Source organism: Papio anubis, chromosome 2 (genome assembly GCF_008728515.1).
Source record: "Papio anubis isolate 15944 chromosome 2, Panubis1.0, whole genome shotgun sequence".
Lineage (NCBI taxonomy): Eukaryota > Metazoa > Chordata > Mammalia > Primates > Cercopithecidae > Papio > Papio anubis.
In genome coordinates, this window is record NC_044977.1 from 49353766 (window position 1) to 49372854 (window position 19089).

Below are 19089 nucleotides of genomic sequence, written 5' to 3' on the forward strand. Positions count from 1 at the left end.
AAACACTGCCTCAAGCCAGAAAAGCAAGGTTAACATCAACACTGATAAGTCATACTGGGAGTATACATCCCTAATATGTGATGAGAATGACACTTTACCCCTGTGGTCTTCCTTCCAAAAGCATATTACATTATTGGCCTAACCACAAGAAAAACAACAGATAAATCCCAAAGAACATTCTATAAAAATACCGGACCGTGGCTGGGCACAGTGGTAATCTCAGCACTTTGGAAAGCTGAGGGCGGATTGCTTGGTTCTAGGAGTTCGAGACCAGCCTGGGCACCATGGTAAAACCCCATCTCTACAAAAAGTACAAAAATTAGCAGAGCATGATGGCACCCATCTGTGGGCCCAGCTACTCTGGACGTTGAAGTCAGAGGATCACTTGACCCCAGAATGTTGAGGCTGCAGTGAGCTGAGATCGTGCCACTGCACACCAGTCTTGGTGACAGAGGGAAATCCTGTCTCAAAAAAACAAACAAAACCTGACCAGTAATCTTCAAAACTGCCAAGGTCATTAAATACAGGGAAAGTCTGAGAAATTGTCACAACCAAGAGGAGCTGAGGAGACATAATTACTAAATGTAATGCGGTATCGTGGATGGTATCCTGGGATCCTGGGATAGTGAAACAACATTAAGGAAAAACCTGTGGAAACCTGATAAAGTATGGTCTCTGTGATAATGTATCAATACTGGTTTATTAATACTGACAAATGATCACAGGAATGTAAGACGTTAATAACATGGGAAACAGTGTAGGATAGGCAGGAACTCTGCACTATCTTCGCAATGTTTCTGTAAATCTAAACTTTAAAGTCTATTTTTAAAAATTATAACAAATTTATGATCAACTGCATCCCTGGAATTTTATTCAGTGCATCTAGGACACAAAAGATACTTAAAACAGGGTCTTTGCCTTCAAGAAGCTTGTTGTCGCAGTGTGAAGTCAAATGCTCATGAAACTAGTATAAAATACAAAAATAAGAAAAAATTAAATTGAAGAGTAAACATAAAAGTATATTAAGAATATAAAGAAGGTCTAGAATTAGCAGGAAAGACTTGCTCAAGGAGATAAAACTTGAGTTTGTACCTTAAAATGTACTTCAGAGTAGCAAAATTAAAAAAAAAAAAAAAAAAAAAGATAAAAAAGATAAACTAGCTCACTTACAAGAACAACCAGAAGGATGAAAATATAAGAAAAAGCTAACAGAAATTACAATGGCTGGGGCATGGTGGCTCATGCTTACAAACCCAGCACTTTTGGAGCCCAAGTCAAGGAGGATCACTTGAGGCCAGGAGTTTGAGACCAGCCTAGGCAACATATGAGACCCCGTCTCTCTCTATAACATCTTTAAAAAAAGAAAAATAAAAACGTTTAGCTCTGCAAAGTGAAGACTTAAATGGGAGACATAACAGCAGTGCTCAAACACTTTAAGGGTCATGTGGCAGAACAAACAGAGTTACATCATATAACCATTTAACTTAGAAGCCAACCTCTGGCAGAATGTGACCAATGCTCAAAGACAGAGAGGGACAGCTGTTCAGTGGAGTCACAACAGGAAATGCCAATATGGAAAGACAGGAAACAGGTGGCTAAGTTCTCTACAACTTTTCAAAGGACAGCATGTATGTGAGCCCAAAGAAGTAAAAATCAGATTCAAATGTTTACTGACTATCTTAAGTGCCGGGCTCTTTCAAATACATTATTTTGTTTAATATTCACAACATATCTATGAGCATGGATTAATGTAATAGAGACAACATAAAAATAGAATTAAACCCTGCATGGAAACAGGAACATATCAAAATTCTACACCATCCCCCACTCTCTGATAGGGACTCCACAGCAGTTTTAAAAAGCCAAATAGTCTGAAGGCCCAGATATCTATATAATAATTTATTTCCTCTTGCTCTTTCCCCCAGTCAAGCTCTGTGGCTCTCAGCCTTTAATATTCGTAAGAATTTTATACAACTATATATACAAAAACATTCATACCATACTTTTTGAGCAATTTATGGAATTCTCAAGGAGAGTGTTCATCTTATGGGATTTTTGTCTCATGCACTAACTTGAGGACCTAACCCTGGGATGAGGTGAAACTCCACTGCAGTCTTACTCCATGGGTACTGTAAGGCAGGATCAGGAAGAGGAGAGAGAAAGGTACCATCTTATTACATGAAGAAGAACATTCTAACAAAGACATAAAGGTAAGAATGACATGCTATGTGGGGAAGTTCAACGCTGGAAAACAAGAGCAGCTCATCTGCGCCTGCAGACCTTTGCACTCACAGTTTCATTTACCAGGAAAGCACTCCCATTTTTCAGGTCACAACTCAAATACCTTCTCCTTAGTGAGGCCTCCTCTCACTAAGTAACCCTCCACCCACCTTTCAGTCATTCACTTGTCACATCAGCTTGTTTTATTTTCTTCATAATTCATATTAGGGGTCAGCAAACTTTTTCTATAAAAGGCTAAACTATAATCTATAGGCCAAATCCACCTTGCCCCGTTTTCTATGGCCAAGAATGGTTTTACATTTTTAAATGGCTAGGGGAAAATATTTTTAAAAACTCATAATATTCTGTGACATGTGAAAATTTTATGAAATTCAAATTTCAGTGTCCCAAGTTTAACTGGAACATAAACATGTTTGTTCATGAACTGTCTGTGGCTGCTTTTGTACTAAAACAGAATTGAGTAGTTGCAAAAGAGATCATATGGCCCAAAAACCCTGATATGTACTGTACTTTCTGGTCCTTTACCAAAAAAAGTTTACTAACCACTGATTTATACCATTATCTGAAATGATCCTATTTGCTTGTTTGTTGTATATTCCTCATTCCCATACATACAGAATAAAGCTTAATTTGGGAACAGGCCTTGTCTGTTTTGTCCCAACAATGTAGCTCAGTACTTAGAAAACATCCTGAAACAAAGTAAGGGCTCAATAAGTATTTGATGAATAAATTAATGAATGGTCCCTAATTGCCACTCTGAGGAGCTTAAACCTAAGTAAGCCCTGAGCCATTATATGTTCTGTACATTTATGAGAGGCATAAGTAGTCTTGCAGAAAAGGGGAAATACTCTACCATCAAGAAGGACCAAAGTAATGGTGGTTGCTCACCAACTAGTCTAGGGCACTGGGGTTCTTCATCAAATTGTAGACTACAGGTTTTTGTGCTCATAAAAAAGTCCTACTGCAAGGTGTCACAACACTGTCAGCAGTCTGTGCTTCTGTTTACCTTAAGATGCAAATGCTCTGAGAAATCTCATTCTTATACATAGTACACAGCACCTACACCGTATCAAATCTTAATCAATGCTCATAATTATAACAGATCTCCATCACATGCTAATGAATTTTTAATGTCTAAAATTTTCCTATGCTGTTGATCAGCAATCTATAAGCAGTTCAAAACTCTTTAGAAATTAAAAGGTTACCACCCACAGACCAGAAGCAGTTTTTTAATCTTTCTACACTAGCCAGAGAGTGGGTGTGTGATTGCAAAAAAAATACAAGCCAACTCTGTTGGTAGAGGACAAGGTTATTGTTAAGTTAAAATGCCATCTATAAACATTGTTTTGTCACATGACACTAGTAAAACTACCACCTACTCACAATTTGAGTTTCGATCTTCTAATATACAGAAAAAAAAAATGTATCTATCTCCTGGAACAAATCAAAATTTTGTTTTATTTTAAAGCAGCTACCTGATATTTAAGCCCTGGATTGATTTTTTTTAAAGAACAGAATAAGCTAATTTAGGAATTCAGACTTTTTATAGAGATGCTTATAGTACAGGTACCTCTGATGGCTAGGCTCTACCCAACACTAACATGTAACTTGTCACAAAAGCCAAGGGGCGTTGGGGGGGCCGGGGGTAGCCAACAGCTCAAGTGAGCTGCTTCACTTAGCAGCAGATTCACCTGGGGATTCCTCACCAAGAATGTTGTTAAGGGACGAACCAAACCAACCACGAATGATACCCCTTCACCGAGGCTGAAAAAGCAGAGATTCGCAAGCTATAAACCGATCTCTGGCCCTTTAGGGAAGGTGCAACTCGCTGCACCCCTTTCTCCTATCCTACAGGGGTTAACAGGGGGCATCCTGAGGCCAAGCCCAGCCAGCTAGCTACTTCTCACATCCCACCTCCCACCATCTATTCTCCCCAGTACGCCGGGCTCCCTCCTCCCCTCGAACGACAGTTCAAAATCAAAACAAAAGGTGCAAAACTGGTTTCAGGTGGAAATGGCTGAGTCCTGGTGGCTAACTTCTGGGACGCCATGGCGATCGAGGGCTCCTAAAACCCCAGACCCCGACGGGAACCGGCTCCTAACAGTCCCTCGGGCCTCGGCCCGACTTCTCACACGCCCCTCCCCACCTCGGCCCCGGGATGCTGGGAAGGGGACGAGGCGAGGGGCTGGAGAGGGAACCCCAGGTCAAAATGACAGCGGAATGAGCCGGGAAAGGAAAGAAGCCCAGTGGGATGCTGGGGGTCGAGTCCTAGGCCCGGGGCTTCAACCTCGAACGGGGGCGACGGCGGGTCCGAGCCCCGACAGGCCGCGAGCGGGAGGCCAGGCCCGCGTCCGCTGCGCCGCCGGGCCACGCTCCCTCACGATTGTCCCCACCCACCGCGGAGGGCCGTGAGGGGGCCGCGACCGGCGCCAGCGTCCGGGGCGGGGGCGCTCACTCACCGGCGGGGAGGGGAGGAGCAGCCGGCGTCTCCGCCAGCGCCGTCGCTCGAGCTCAAGCGCCAGCTCCTTCCACTGCGGCCGCAGCACCCGGTCCATCCCCCACAACCACCCCCCCTCCCGACCCTCCCCCCGCGCCGCCTCAGCCGCCGCCACCTCAGTCACCGCCACCGCCGCCGCCGCTTCAGCCCCTGCGCGGGAGCGCGAACCGGCGCGAGGGAGCGAGAACGCGCGCGCCCCCTCCGCAGCCGCCACCGCCCACAACCTCCGCCCCCGGCCGGCGGCGCACGCGCAAGGGAGCGGGCGGACGGGCGCGCGCACGCCGCAGGGGGCGGGGATGGGCCCTGGAAGGCGTGGCCCCGCCCCTAGCCCGCCTACCCACGCGGTCGCTGGGCTGGGTGAGCTGCGCCGCTGCAGGTAGTGCTGAGTTGCTCCAGGTGATCTCCTCCTGGCAAAAAGCTCTTGGAACCGAGCCACCCTCGCCCTAGGAGCAACGCCCGTGAATAATATGGGGTTTCGTCGGATTTCTGCGCGCCGCTCTGGATCACACGTTTGTTCTCCCTAGTTGGGTCGCAAGGCCTTCCTTCGTTCCACCTAGCAGGCTGCTTGGAAAAGGGCAGAGACTGTCATTATTTTGCACCAGGTATTACCACTGAAGGAATCGTAAGCAGCCACCAGCCTATCCCTTTATAATTCCCATTTTCTTAATTTATTTTATTTTTATGTAATGAGACTTCTTCCGTGTTCAAGGAGCTGGGAGTACCATATGGGGTCAACGGAGTCCCTGACCTCATGAAGTTTGAGATCTGGTGGAGAAGGAAAACATTCATGGGAGAATCAGACAAAATTAAGTTTTCAGCTAGTAAAAATCTTCTGAGAGGTATATGGTACTGAGAGAATCTTTATGGAGGAATTGATTTAGTTGAGGATGAAGAGGGTAGAATCTGAGAAATTGAGTTGGGAGGAGTTAGTTGCTCCATGGGGTGAGGTCTTGGCATGGCCAGAATGGAGAGCGCTAAAGAACATTCAATGTGGAGTAGACTGCGAGTGTGGGAAGAGGTAGGCAAGAACAGGTGAGGATTGGGAACTTATTTATTTATTTATTTATTTATTTATTTATTTATTGAGACAGAGTCTTGCGCTGTCACCCAGGTCACCCAGGCTGGAGTGCAATGGCTTGATCTCAGCCCACTGCAACCTCCGCCTCCTGGGTTCAAGCGATTCTCCTGCCTCAGCCTCCGGAGTAGCTGGACTACCGGCGCGCACCACCACACCTGACTAATTTTTGTATTTTTGTTAGAGACAGGGTTTCGCCGCCTTGACCAGGCTGGTCTGGAACTCCTGACCTTGTGATCCGCCCGCCTTGGCCCCCCAAAGTCCTGGGATTACAGGCGTGAGCCACCGCACCCGGCCGGATTTGGGACTTCAATCTGAATGCTTGAGATAAGCCATTCAGGTATTTTTCAGCAGGGTTGCCGGGGAAAGCACTTGATTATTATGTCTGTTTTTTGTTTTTGAGAGGCAGACTGGAGTGCAGTGGCCGATCTTGGCTCACTGCAATCTCTGCCTCTCAGGTTCAAGTGATTCCCCTGCCTCAGCCTCCCTAGTACCTGGGACTACAGGCGCATGCCACCACACACAGCTAATTTTTTTTGTATTTTTGGTGGAAACGGAGTTTCACCATGTTGGCCAGGATAGTCTTAATCTCCTGACTTCATGATCCACCTGCTTTGGCCTCCCAAAGTGCTGAGATTACATGCGTGAGCCACCTCACCCCCAGCCCATTATGTCTGTTTTTAAGTTACTTAGATAGCAATGTGAAGAGTGGTCTGATGAGAGTCTCAAAGTTGGGGCTGGGAAGCCAGTTAGGAGGCCACTGGCCAGGTAGTCAAGGCAAGGCAGGAGGGTGGTGGCAGAGAAGAGCACTATTTAGTGGTAAAATGACAGGACTTGGCAATGAATTGAATGAGGAGTAAAGGAGACGGAGGTGGCAAGGTTTACTTATATTTGAGGTTGGTGGAGGATGCATTTATAGATTTCAGAAGCACTGAAGGAGCCACGTGAGGTAACTCAAAATGGATGATAAACCTAAATTTAAAAGCTAAAACTATAAAAAAAAATTTAGAAGAAAACATAGAAAAAGTATTTGTGACCTTGGGATAGGCAAAGATTTCTTAGGACACAAAAAGTATGAACCATAAAAAGTGATTTGTGGCCTGGCTCACACCTGTAATCCCAGCACTTTGGGAGGCCAAGGCAGGCAGAACACTTGAGCTCAGGAGTTCAAGACCAGCCTGGGCAACATGGCAAAATGCTGTCTCTACAAAAAATACAAGTTAGCTGGGCTGTGCCTGTAGTCTCAGCTACCTGTGGGGCTGAGGAAGGAGGATCACTTGAACCTGGGAGGTAGAGGTTATAGTGGGCTGAGATGGTGCCACTGCACTCCAGCCTGGGTGACAGAGTGAGACCCTGTCTCAAAAAAAAAAAAAAAAAAGCGGTTGATAAGTTGAACTCTATCAAAATTAAAAACTGGTACTCTTTGAGCGACACCATTAAGAAAATGAAAAGGCAAGCCACAGGTGGAGAGTTTGCAATAGAAAGCATTAGACAAAAGTCTTGTATCCAGAATACATGAAGAACTCTTATAAATGAATAATAAACCAGCCCAATAAACCAATGGGCAAAGGCTTTAGTAAATAGTTCACAGGATATAAAAATGGGCTATAAGCAATGGAGAGATTATCAACATCTTTAGTCAACTAGGGATTTTTCCATTTAAAACCACAACACTCATTAGGATAGCTAAAATTTAGACTGATGACCCGGCAATCACACTCCTACACATCTCCTTAACCATACTTGATCTCTAAAGGCTGACAGTAACAGACCAGGGACCCTGTAATCCCAGCACTTTGGGAGGCCAAGGCAAGAGGATCACTTCAGCCCAGGAGTTCAAGACCAGCCTGGGCAACCTACAGACCTCACCTCTACAAAAAACATTTTTTTAATTAGCCAGTGTGGGAGTGTACACCTGTAGTCCTAGCTACTCGGGAACCTGAGGCAGGAGGATCCCTTGAGCCCAGGAGTTCAAGGCTGCAGGGACCTATGATCGCACCACTGTACTCCAGCCTGGGTAACACAGCAAGACCCTATCTCTTTAAAAAAAATGTTTTTGGCTGGGCGCAGTGGCTCACGCCTGTAATCCCAGCACTTTGGGAGGCCAAGGCGGGTGGATCATGAGGTCAGGAGTTTGAGACCAACCTGGCCAACATGGTGAAACCCTGTCTCTACTAAAAATACAAAAACAACTGGGCGTGTTGGCGTATGCCTCTAATCCCAGCTACTCAGGAAGCTGAGGCAGGAGAATCTCTTGAACCTGGGAGGCAGAGGTTGCAGTGAGCCGAGATCTCACCATTGCACTCCACCCTGGGCGACAGAATGAGACTATGTCTCAAAAAAATGATAAAAAATAAAAAAATTTAAAGACAATAGCAAAGTCATACTTTCACTTAACATGATATAACTATCCTGCATACTATTGAAAACGTAACAACACTTTTCCCAAGGGGATGCAATGTCCTTGAGTGATGTTTCTTCTCCACCTTTGATGTCTTATAACTTAATACTGCAATGTAAAGTTACCTATTATTAATACATCTCCATCCTGTAGTAGCAACCGAATTTCCTGCTTAGTAATCAGGATTAGTCACCTCAGCCAGTAGAGGAACTTCCTACTTTACCTGTTGTTTAGAGGCATGAAAAACCCTAAGTGGCCAGGTGACTGCCTTAACTCCCAATTCAATGGAAATGTTGTTGGGTCTCCTGGTGGAAGCGTTCCTTCTGTTGGAACTAAGACCTCTTAGTCAGAAGAGCTCTGGCCATTTCTACTTTCAGGCAAAATGAACAACCAAGTACACTGATCAAAGTTCTGCCAACTGGGGAAATTTTTTTTTCACCATTATTCTTCAGGGATGTCCCAGAAAGGGACACTAGTTTTGTTTTCACCTGGTGCCTGCATATTGTGCAAAACTGTCATAAACCTCGGCTATAAACCACAACTGAGTTTTCCCTTCTTCAGTCAAGTGGTCGTAAGGAATGCCCCATGAGGCCACAGGTGCAGGCTGGGAGAGAGAAGGTAATGTAGCAGGAGTGGGGGCCATGGACATTTGGGCCACTTCCTCGTGCAACTTACCTATGCCTTCAGGGCCCATTTGAGCTCAATCTGATGTATACCACTTCAATTTGATAATGGAGTGTTGCTGTGAGTGCACAACTTTATAGCTTGGTGGATCAGATAACACTTAGTTCATGATGAGCAGCTCAGGTCACATGGTAACTTGATGACCCACAGTTAACTGTTCAGTCTCTGCTGAGGCCCAGCAAGCCAAACGTTTTTTCTCAAGAGGACAGTACTAATCTGCAGGGCTTTGCTCCAAAATCTTACGGTTCTGCAGCATGATTCACCTACAGTGGCCTGCCAAAGGCTCTAAACAGCATCTCTATCAGCCCCTTGCAGAATGAGACTCTGGGTTTGCTTTCAGAAATCATGGCCCTAAGGGTTCCTTTCAGGACAGATATAGAAGCTTCCAGGCCATCTATGCATAGCTTAAAGCTTTAAACACTTAAAGCTGGGAATTTGAAACCCTGAGCTCATCCTTTTCTTTGCCTACTTTCTTCAGTGCAGTTTTGGCCAATGCTATTCTGTTCCTTAGTTTAACTAAAATATTCTAAGGTAAAAAATACACAGTCACTCATGACCTTGCTTTCTATAGGTGTTTCATTAGGCATATTCAATGCTTTATCATGCCATGGACTCCCAATGCCCTCTTCACCACTGAAAATAGAGTCGCTAGTGCCTTTAAATGTAATCATACAAGAGAACCAATTCAAGAAAATGCAGAACCAATTCAGAAAACTCATCCTCAAGATTCTGTTCCTCTAGAGCCACTGAAAGTGGCACTGAAAGTACCAAATTGGTATCAGTCAGAGTTCCAACAGAGAAGCAGAACCAGTAGGAGATACACAGTGAGAGATTTATTTCAAGGAATTGACTTATGCAGGGGGAGCGGGGCTGATTAGGCAAATTGGAAATCTGTAAGGCAGGCAGGAGAATAGGCTGGAACTTTCAGGCAAGGACTGAAGTCATAGTCCCCAGGCAGAATTTCTTCTTCTTCAACTCTGCTGTTAAAGACTTTCCACTGATTGAATCTGGACCAACCAGATTGCCTAGGATAATCTTTCTTACTTAAAATCAATTTACGATTTTTAGTTACATCCACAAAAACACCTTCAGGCCCAGCATAGTGGCTCATGCCTGTAATCCCAACATTTTGAGAGGCTGAGGCAGGAGGATCACTTGAGCCCAGGAGTTTGGGACAAGCCTGGGCACCGTAGTGAGACCTCATCTCTACAAAAATATTTTTAAAAATTAGCAGGGCATGGTGGTATGCCTATAATCCCAGATACTCAGGAGGCTGCGGTGGGAGGATTGCTTGAGTCCAGAAGGTCAAGACTTAAGTGAGCTATGATGGCACCACTGCACTTAGCCTGGGTAACAAAGTGAGACCCTGTTTCAAAACAAAAACTACCTTCATAGCAACTCTCAGATTTGTATTTGATTAAATAACTGGAGACTATAGTTCAGCCAAGTTGATGCCTAAAAATGGCTATCACGTATTCACCCAAGAGAAACTAAAATATACATCTATACTAAGATTTAGAGGATTTTAAAATAAAGTCAAAAATTTTTTTTGTAATTGAGAACAGAGGTTCACTATGTTGCCCAAGCAGGTCTTGCATTCCTGAGCTCAAGCTATCTAGCCACCTTTGCCTCCCTAAGTGCTGGGTTTACAGGTATGAGCCACTGTGCCTGGGTACACCAAGATTTGTACAAGAATATTGACAGTATCTATTCATAGGATCACAAAACCTGAAATGTCTCAAATACCCATCAACAGGTGAATAGATGAACAAAATACATTCAGTTAACTCCGCAACAAAATATTCAATTAAATGAACTATCAATCACTCAATAGAGTGCGTGAACCTCAAAATTGTTATACTAGGTTGGTGCAAAAGTAATTTCAGTTTTTGCCATTACTCACTGCATTACTTTGGCAAAAAACAAAATTACTTTTGCACCAACCTAATAGCAGCAGAAGCCAAAAACAAAAGAATACATAATGTGTAATCCCATTTACATAAAATTCTAGAAAAATGCTAACTAATCTGTCATGACAGCAAATCAGTGGTTGCCTGGGACCAGATGTAGAGGGAGACATGTGAGAAAAAGGGGCACAAATAAACTTCTGGAGATGATAACAGTGATCTGCGAGTTTTTTTGTTGGTTTGTTTGCAATGGGTTCTCACTCTGTTGCTCAGGCTGGAGTGTGGTGGCACTATCACAACACACTGCAGCCTCGACCTCCCAGGCTCAAGCCATCCTCCCACCTCAGCCTCCTAAGTAGCTAGAACTACAGGCATGCACCACCACGCCCAACTAATTTTTAAATTTCTTTTTTTGGGTCTTGCCATGTTGCCCAGGCTGGTCTTGAACTACTCCTGGGCTCAAGTGATCTCCCACCTCAGCCTCCCAAAGTGTTGGAATTATAGACATTAGGCACCACAAGAATGATGTGCATCTTGATTATGGTTGTAGTTGTATGGGTATATACATAACTTAAAACTCATCAAACTATACATTTTAAATAGGTACAGTTGATTGTATGACTAGATATATAGTATATCCTACTAAAGTTGTTATTTTAAAAAAAGAATTCATTAGATGAGATTTAGAGCAGATTAGAAGCAGCAAAATAGTGAATTTATGAACTGGAAAACAGGCAAGTATTCAGATGAAAGCACAGAAAGAAAAGAAAGGAAAGAAAACACAGAAAAGAGCATCAGAGAGAAAGAAGGCACAGTGATAAGTAGTGCTGCAAAACTATAATGTGGGAGAAATGCTGCTGTGCCGTTGTTGAAAACATATAAGGCTGGGTGCGGTGGCTCACGCCTGTAATCCTAGCACTTTGGGAGGCTGAGGCAGGTGGATCACCTGAGATGAGGAGTTCAAGACAAGACTGGCCAACCTGGTAAAACCTCATCTCTACTAAAAGCAAAAAAATTAGCTGGGTGTGGTGGCATGCACCTATAATCCCAGCTACTGGGGAGGCTGAGGCAGGGGAATCACTTGAACCCAGAGGGTGGAGGTTGCAGTGAGCCAAGATCGTGCCACTGCACTCCAGCCTGGGCAAAAGAGCAAAACTCTGTCTCAAAAAAAGAGAAAACATTATATAAATAATTCTGGTTTTGGTGAGGCAATGTCTAGCATTCAGGCACTTAACCAATTAATTTTCAGAGTATAGAAATCAGGGCTGGGTGCAGTGGCTCACACCTGTAATCCCAGCACTTTGGGAGGCCGAGGTGGGTGGATCACGAGGTCAGGAGTTTAAGACCGGCCTGACCAAGATGGTGAAACCCCGTCTCTACTAAAAACTACAAAAATTAGCTGGGCTCTGTGGCAGGCATCTGTAATCCCAGCTACCTGGGAGACTGAGGCAGGAGAATCTCTTGAACCCAGGTGGCAGAGGTTGCAGTGAGCTGAGATCACACTACTGCACTCCAGCCTGGACAACAGAGTGAGACTCTGTCTCAAAAAGAAAACAAAAGAAAAAAGAAAGAAAGAAAGAAAGAAAAAAAGAGTATGATGTTAGGAACAGGCCCCCAAATCTGGCCATAAACAAAATCTCTGCAGCACTGTGACGTGTTCGTGGTGGCCATGACACCCACACTGAAGGTTGTGGGTTTACCGCAATGAGAGCAAGGAGCACCTGGCCCACCCAGGGCAGAAAACCGCTTAAAGGCGTTCCAGAACCACAAACAGTAGCATGAGCAATCTGTGCTTTAAGGACATGTTCCTGCTGCAGATAACTAGCCAGAGCCCATCCCTTTGTTTCAGCCCATCCCCTTCTTTCCCATAAAGAATGCTTTCAGTTAATCTATAATCTATAGAAACAATGCTTATCACTGGCTTGCTGTCAATACATATGTGGGTAAAACTCTGTTCGGGGCTCTCAGCTCTGAAGGCTGTCAGCCCCCAGATTTTCCCACTCCAAACTCTATATTTCTATGTGTGTGTGTGTCTTTAATTCCTCTAGTGCCACTGGGTTAGGGTCTCCACGACTAAGCTGGTCTCAGCAAGTGGTGTCCATACGTGGGGTTCGAACGGAAGTCAAAGAGTCACTGGAGCGACAGTTGGAGAACGTGGAACTAAGCTGGAGGGCACCCGAGTACTCTTAAGCAATCCCCGTGGTGAGTAAGAAGGGGAGCTCGGAAGCATCAGGGTAACAGTGGGACAAGTGTGGGCTCTGATTCGTTCCACCTTGGAACCTTTTCACCCTAATGATGACACGGAAGGAAGGTATAATGAAGTAACAGAAGACGTGACAGAGCAGGTTTGTTTGCCAGCTAAAGCTAAAGCAGCAAAGGAGGAAGAGGTTCCTCCCTACCCTTCTCCACCCCTTCATTATTTTGAAGAAAAAGAGTGTCCTGACCCTCCAGATCTTTCTTTTCCAGAGGATACTGGGTGAAAAGTAGTTGCCCCAGTGACTGTTCAAGCAGCACCTCAAGCGACCGCTCTCAGTTCTATTCAGGCAAGAATCCAGCAAGCTGGAAGAGAGGGTAATTTAGAGACTTGGCAGTTCCCTGTTGGAATACACCCCCCAGATCGACAGGGAAATATTATAACTACATTTGAGCTTTTTCCTTTTAAATTACTCAAAGAATTTAAACAACCTATTAATATGGACCAGGTTCTGCTTTTGTAATGGGACTGTTAAAGAATGTTGCTGTCTCCAGTCAGATGTTGCCAGTGGGGACGATAGGATTACTTCTAGGTAGATCTAGTTTAAATTTAAAAGGAGTGTGAGTATGTACAGGAATCATCGATTCAGATTACAATGGGGAAATTCAAATTGTTATATCTACTTCTGTTCCCTGGAAAGCAGAGCCAGGAGAGCATATAGCACAGCTACTGATTGTGCCATATGTGGAAATGGGGAAAAGTGAAATTAAATGAACGAGAGGATTTGGAAGCACAAATAAACAAGGCAAAGCAGCTTATTGGGTGAATCAGATTACTGATAAACATCCTGCCTGTGAAATAACTATTCAGGGAAAGAAATTTAAAGGTTTGGTAGATACAGGAGCGGACATTTCAATCATTTCTCTACAGCACTGGCCATCCACCTGGCCAATTCAACCTGCTCAATTTAACACAGTTGGAGTTGGTAAAGCCCCTGAAGTATATCAAAGTTATATTTTGCATTGTGAAGGGCCCACTGGACAACCTAGGACTATTCAACCAATTGTAACTTCTGTACCTATAAATTTATGGGGGAGAGATTTATTACAACAATGGGGAGCACAAGTTCTAATTCCAGAACAATTATATAACCCTCAAAGTCAACATATGATGCATGAAATGGGGTATGTCCCTGGTATGGGGCTAGGAAAAAATTTGTAAGGTTTGAAGGAAACACTTCAAGTGGGAAGACAAAGTTCCTGCCAAGGTTTAGGATATCATTTTTAATCGTGGCCATTGTTAAGCCTCCAGAACCTATACATTTAAAATGGTTGACAGATAAGCCAATTTGGATAGAATAATGGCCGCTAAGTAAAGAGAAACTGGAGGCTTTAGAGGACTTAAGTTACTGAACAATTAGAAAAAGGACACATAGCACCAACATTTTCCCCTTGGAATTCTCCAGTCTTTGTTATTAAGAAAAAAATCAGGTAAATGGAGAATGTTAACTGACTTAAGAGCCATTGATTCAGTTATATAACCTATGGGAGCATTACAGCCAGGATGGTCTTTTCCTGCTATGATTCCAAAAAATTGGCCTTTAATAGTCATAGATTTAAAAGACTGTTTCTTTACTATCCCCTTAGCTGAGCAAGACTGTGAACAGTTTGCATTTACAATTCCTGCAGTAAACAACCTGCAGCCTGCTAAATGTTTGCATTGGAAAGTGTTGCCACAGGACATGTTAAACAGTCCAACAATTTGCCAGACTTATGTAGGGAAATCAATTGAACCTACTCATAAAAAATTTTCACAGTGTTACATTATTCATTATATGGATGATATGCTTTGTGCTGCCCCCACTCGAGAAATATTTCTCCAATGTTACGATCACTTGCAAAACTTGATTTGTTGCGCCAGTTTAATTATAGCTACTTACAAAATTCAGACTACTACTCCTTACTCCTACTTGGGGACCTTAGTAAATGACACTACCATTGTGCCACAGAAAGTAACCATATACGTAGGGATCAATTGAAAATATTAAATGACTTTCAAAAATTACTAGGGGACATTAATTGGATATGACCTGCTCTAGGCATTCCTACCTATGCCATGAGTAATCTATTTTCTGTCCTTAGAGGAGATCCTAGTCTCACTAGCCCTCAAAAATTAACAAAGGAGGCTGAGGCAGAGTTACAGCTGATTGAAAAGCAAGTCCATAAAGCTCAAATAAATAGAATAGATCCAGAGAAGACTCTAGATTCGCTAATCTTTTCAACTCAGCATTCACCTACTGGTGTTATTGTCCAAGAGAAGGACTTAGTAGAATGACTTTTTCTTCCACAAAGTAATTCACAGACTTTGACCCCTTATTTGGATCAAATCGCTACTCTGGTAGGAAGTGGGAGAACTCAGATTGTTAAATTACATGGATATGATCCTGGAAAAATTATTGTCCCTCTTACAAAGGCACAAATACAGCAAGTCTTTATAAATAATCTTACTTGGCAAACCCATTTAGCTGACTTTGTGGGTATTCTCAATAACCATTTTCCTGGCCGGGCGCCGGGTGGCTCAAGCCTGTAATCCCACATCTTTGGGAGGCCTAGACGGGCGGATCACGAGGTCAGGAGATCGAGACCATCCTGGCTAACACGGTGAAACCCCTCGCCTTTACTAAAATACAAAAACTAGCTGGAGGTGGCGGAGCCAGGTCCCAGCTACTCTCGGGAGGCTGGAGGCAGGAGAATGGCACAACCCGAGGCGGAGCTTGCGAGCTGAGATCCGCCACTGCACTCCAGCCCGGGAGCAGAGCAAAGACCTGGCCTCCCAAAAAAAAAAAAAAAAAAAAAAAAAAAAAGCCGGGCTGTGGCTCAAGCCTGTAATCAGCACTTTGGGAGGCCGAAGGGCGGATGAGGTCAGGAGATCGGAGACCATCCTGGCTAACATGGTGAAACCCCTGCCTCTACTAAAATACACAAAATCCAGCCGGGCGCAGTGGCGGCGCCTGTAGTCCCAGCTACCGAGGCTGAGGCAGGAGAATGGCCTGAACCTGGGAGGCAGAGCTTGCAGTGAATGGTAGATCACAGCCACTGCACTCCAGCCTGGGTGACAGCGCCAGACTCCGCCTCCCAAAAAAAAAAAAATAACCATTTTCCTAAAACAAAATTATTCTATTTTTGAAATTAACTAATTGGATTCTCCCTAAAATAACTAAATTTAAACCAATTGAAGATGCTGAAAATGTCTTCACAGATGGGTCTAGTAATGGTAAAGCTTCTTTTATTCTGGATCGAAAAGTAAAGTTTTCCAGATGCCCTATACTTCAGCTCAAAAAGTGGAGCTTGTAGCTGTAATTGAGGTATTGACTGCTTTTGATATGCCTATTAATGTGATTTCTGATTCTTCATATGTGGTTCATTCTATACAATTAATTGAAAATGTTCAGTTACGATTTCATACAGATGAACAACTGGTGACTTTATTTATCCAATTGCAAACAGCAGTTAAGAGTAGAATGCACCCTTTTTACATTACTCATATTAGGGCTCATACACCTCTTCCAGGACCTTTGACTGTAGGGAATCAAATGGCTGATCGCCTAGTTGCTACTGCAATGTCTAATGCCAGACACTTTCACAATTTAACCCATGTTAATGCCTCTAGTCTCAAATGCAGATACAGCATTACCTGGAAAGAAGCTAAAGCTATTATCCAGCAATGCCCAACTTGCCAAATGGTGCATTCCTCATCTTTTACAGGGGGAGTTAATCCTCAAGGATTGGAACCTAATTCTCTTTAGCAAATGAATGTCAACCATGTTCCCTCGTTTGGGAGACTAGCTTATGTACATGTATGTGTGGATACCTTTTCTCACTTTGCCTGGGCTACATGCCAATCAGGAGAGTCTTCTGCCTGTGTTAAATGTCACCTTTTGCGTGTTTTGTGGTGATGGGCATTCCAGCTTCTATTAAAACAGATAATGTCCCAGGCTATACTAGCCGAACTCTAGCTACATTTTTCTCTATATGGAATATTAAACACATTACTGGCATCCCATATAATTCTCAAGGACAAGCCATAGTGGAAAGAATGAATCTCTCCCTGAAATAGCAGTTGCAAAAGCAAAAAGGGGGAAACAGAGACTATGGGATACCCCATAAGCAAATGAATCTAGCATTATTGACTTTAAATTTTTTTAGACTGCCTAAAGATGCTATCAGCAGCTGAACAGCATCTATAGAAACCAGCTGCAAAGACAGAAGCAGAACAACTGGTTTGGTGGAGAGATCCAATGACAAAAAGTTGGGAAATGGGTAGAATAATAACTTGGGGTAGAGGTTATCCTTGTGTTTCTCCAGGACCGAATCAACAGCTGATTTGGATACCATCAAGACACCTGAAACCTTACCATGAGCCAGATGCCAAGGAAGAGATTCCAGGAGGATCCCAAGGACTGCCTGGTTGCAGCCGTGTCGAGACTGACACTGAGGAGGACCCCAACTGTCACGAGCAACACCCATCGAAGGCAGCCACCTACCTGAGGACAGATCAAGAAGCTGTCACAGATGTTGGAAGAAAACCTGAGGAAAGTGGGACAACCAGTCACAATAAGTAATTTAATGATAGCTATGATAGTGGTGATCACCATTGCTGTGAGTATTCCTTCAACAAGGGCTGACACTGAGAACAATTATACTTATTGGGCATATTTATCAATCTTGGTTGGCAATAATGCCTGGATGTAATCACTCTATGACACAGTTACACATATTTTCTAGTCTCAGTATTTACCATAATAAATCTGCTCCTATAATTGAGGCATACCACCCTCAAAAACCTGTTTGTAAACAGAATTGAACCTGGCCAGAAAAACTGAATATACTTGTTGGGGAAGATTGCATTGCAAAACAGGCAGAGGTGCTGCACAACAATTCCTATGGAATCATTGTTGATTGGTCCCCTAAGGGGATGTTTAGCTTGAATTACACCTCTCAGTCAGATTAGCAGCTAGTAACCCATTAAAATACATAAAAACACTTGGAAGCTCTACGATTTCAATGATGATTGTGCTTTTAATCTGCATTATTTGTCTTTGTATAGTCTGCAGATGTGGATCCTGACTCCTGCAAGAAGTAGCTCACCATGATAAAGCCACCTTTGCTTTTATTGTCTTGCAAAAACAAAAAGGGGGAAACATGTTGGGAACAGGCCCCCAAATCTGGCCATAAACTGGCCCCAAAACTGGCCATAAACAAAATCTCTACAGCACTGTGACATGTTCATGATGGCCATGACATTCACGCTGAAGGTTGTGGGTTTACTGTAATGAGGGCAAGGAACACCTGGGCCACCCAGGGCAGAAAACCGCTTAAGGCGTTCCTAAGCCACAAACAATAGCATGAGCAATCTGTGCCTTAAGGACATGTTCCTGCTACAGATAACTAGCCAGAACCTATCCCTTTGTTTCAGCCCATCCCTTTCTTTCCCATAAGGAATGCTTTCAGTTAATCTATAATCTGTAGCAACAATGCTTATCACTGGCTTGCTGTCAGTAAATATGTGTAAAACTGTGTTCGGGGCTCTCAGCTCTAAAGGCTGTCAGCTCCCTGAATTCCCATTCCACACTCTATATTTCTGTGTGTGTGTGTGTCTTTAATTCTTCTAGCACTGCTGGGTTAGGGTCTCCACGACTGAACTTGTCTCAGCAGTATAGAAATCAGAATATTCATTTGGCAACATTTGGTAACATCAAGGCAGAATATTTATCAGAAATCAAATGTTATCACCAAAAATCTACTATGCTTTGTCATGAGATGCAATACAACACCCATTAATTAAAACATTAACAGATACTATTAAAATACTTTGGGATAAAGTCAGACATGCTAAATGTTACTCATTATTTTAGCCATATTATCTGATTTGAGGCATATAGTACAGATGATTATGGTTAGAGTTGTGGTTTTCTAAACTCAAATACTTCTATATGTGAACATTTTTGGGAGATTTTTGTCACAACTAGAGACAGATTATTTTAAATTTTAGTAAACTACTTACAAAAACTGAACTAGACAAAAATAATTC

General features: G+C 43.4%; 1 protein-coding gene and 1 long non-coding RNA gene across 14 annotated transcripts in view; one reads left to right on the forward strand and one right to left on the reverse strand.

Annotated features, from left to right (window-relative positions):
- Nucleotides 1-6941, reverse strand: part of TMCC1 (transmembrane and coiled-coil domain family 1) — a 254433-nt gene extending 247492 nt beyond the window's left edge. For 4 of the 12 annotated variants that reach the window (XM_031663097.1, XM_031663098.1, XM_021922683.2 and 1 more), the window contains exon 1: nt 4701-4915. The gene's annotated coding sequence lies outside the window, so the exon portion shown is untranslated. Of the gene's footprint in view, nt 1-1998; nt 3756-3932; nt 3982-4700; nt 4916-6924 lie in introns of those variants that run through there. The other 8 variants (XM_031663099.1, XM_031663101.1, XM_031663102.1 and 5 more) reach the window with 6 other exon arrangements.
- Nucleotides 4965-17975, forward strand: LOC108581048. 2 transcript variants are annotated; one of them, XR_001892814.3, is made up of 3 exons: nt 4965-5340; nt 12854-13007; nt 17364-17975. It is a non-coding gene; the product is annotated as an uncharacterized LOC108581048 (long non-coding RNA). The 2 variants fall into 2 exon arrangements; XR_001892813.3 differs by lacking the exon at nt 4965-5340 and adding an exon at nt 6017-6153.
- Nucleotides 17976-19089: the final 1114 nt, after the last annotated feature.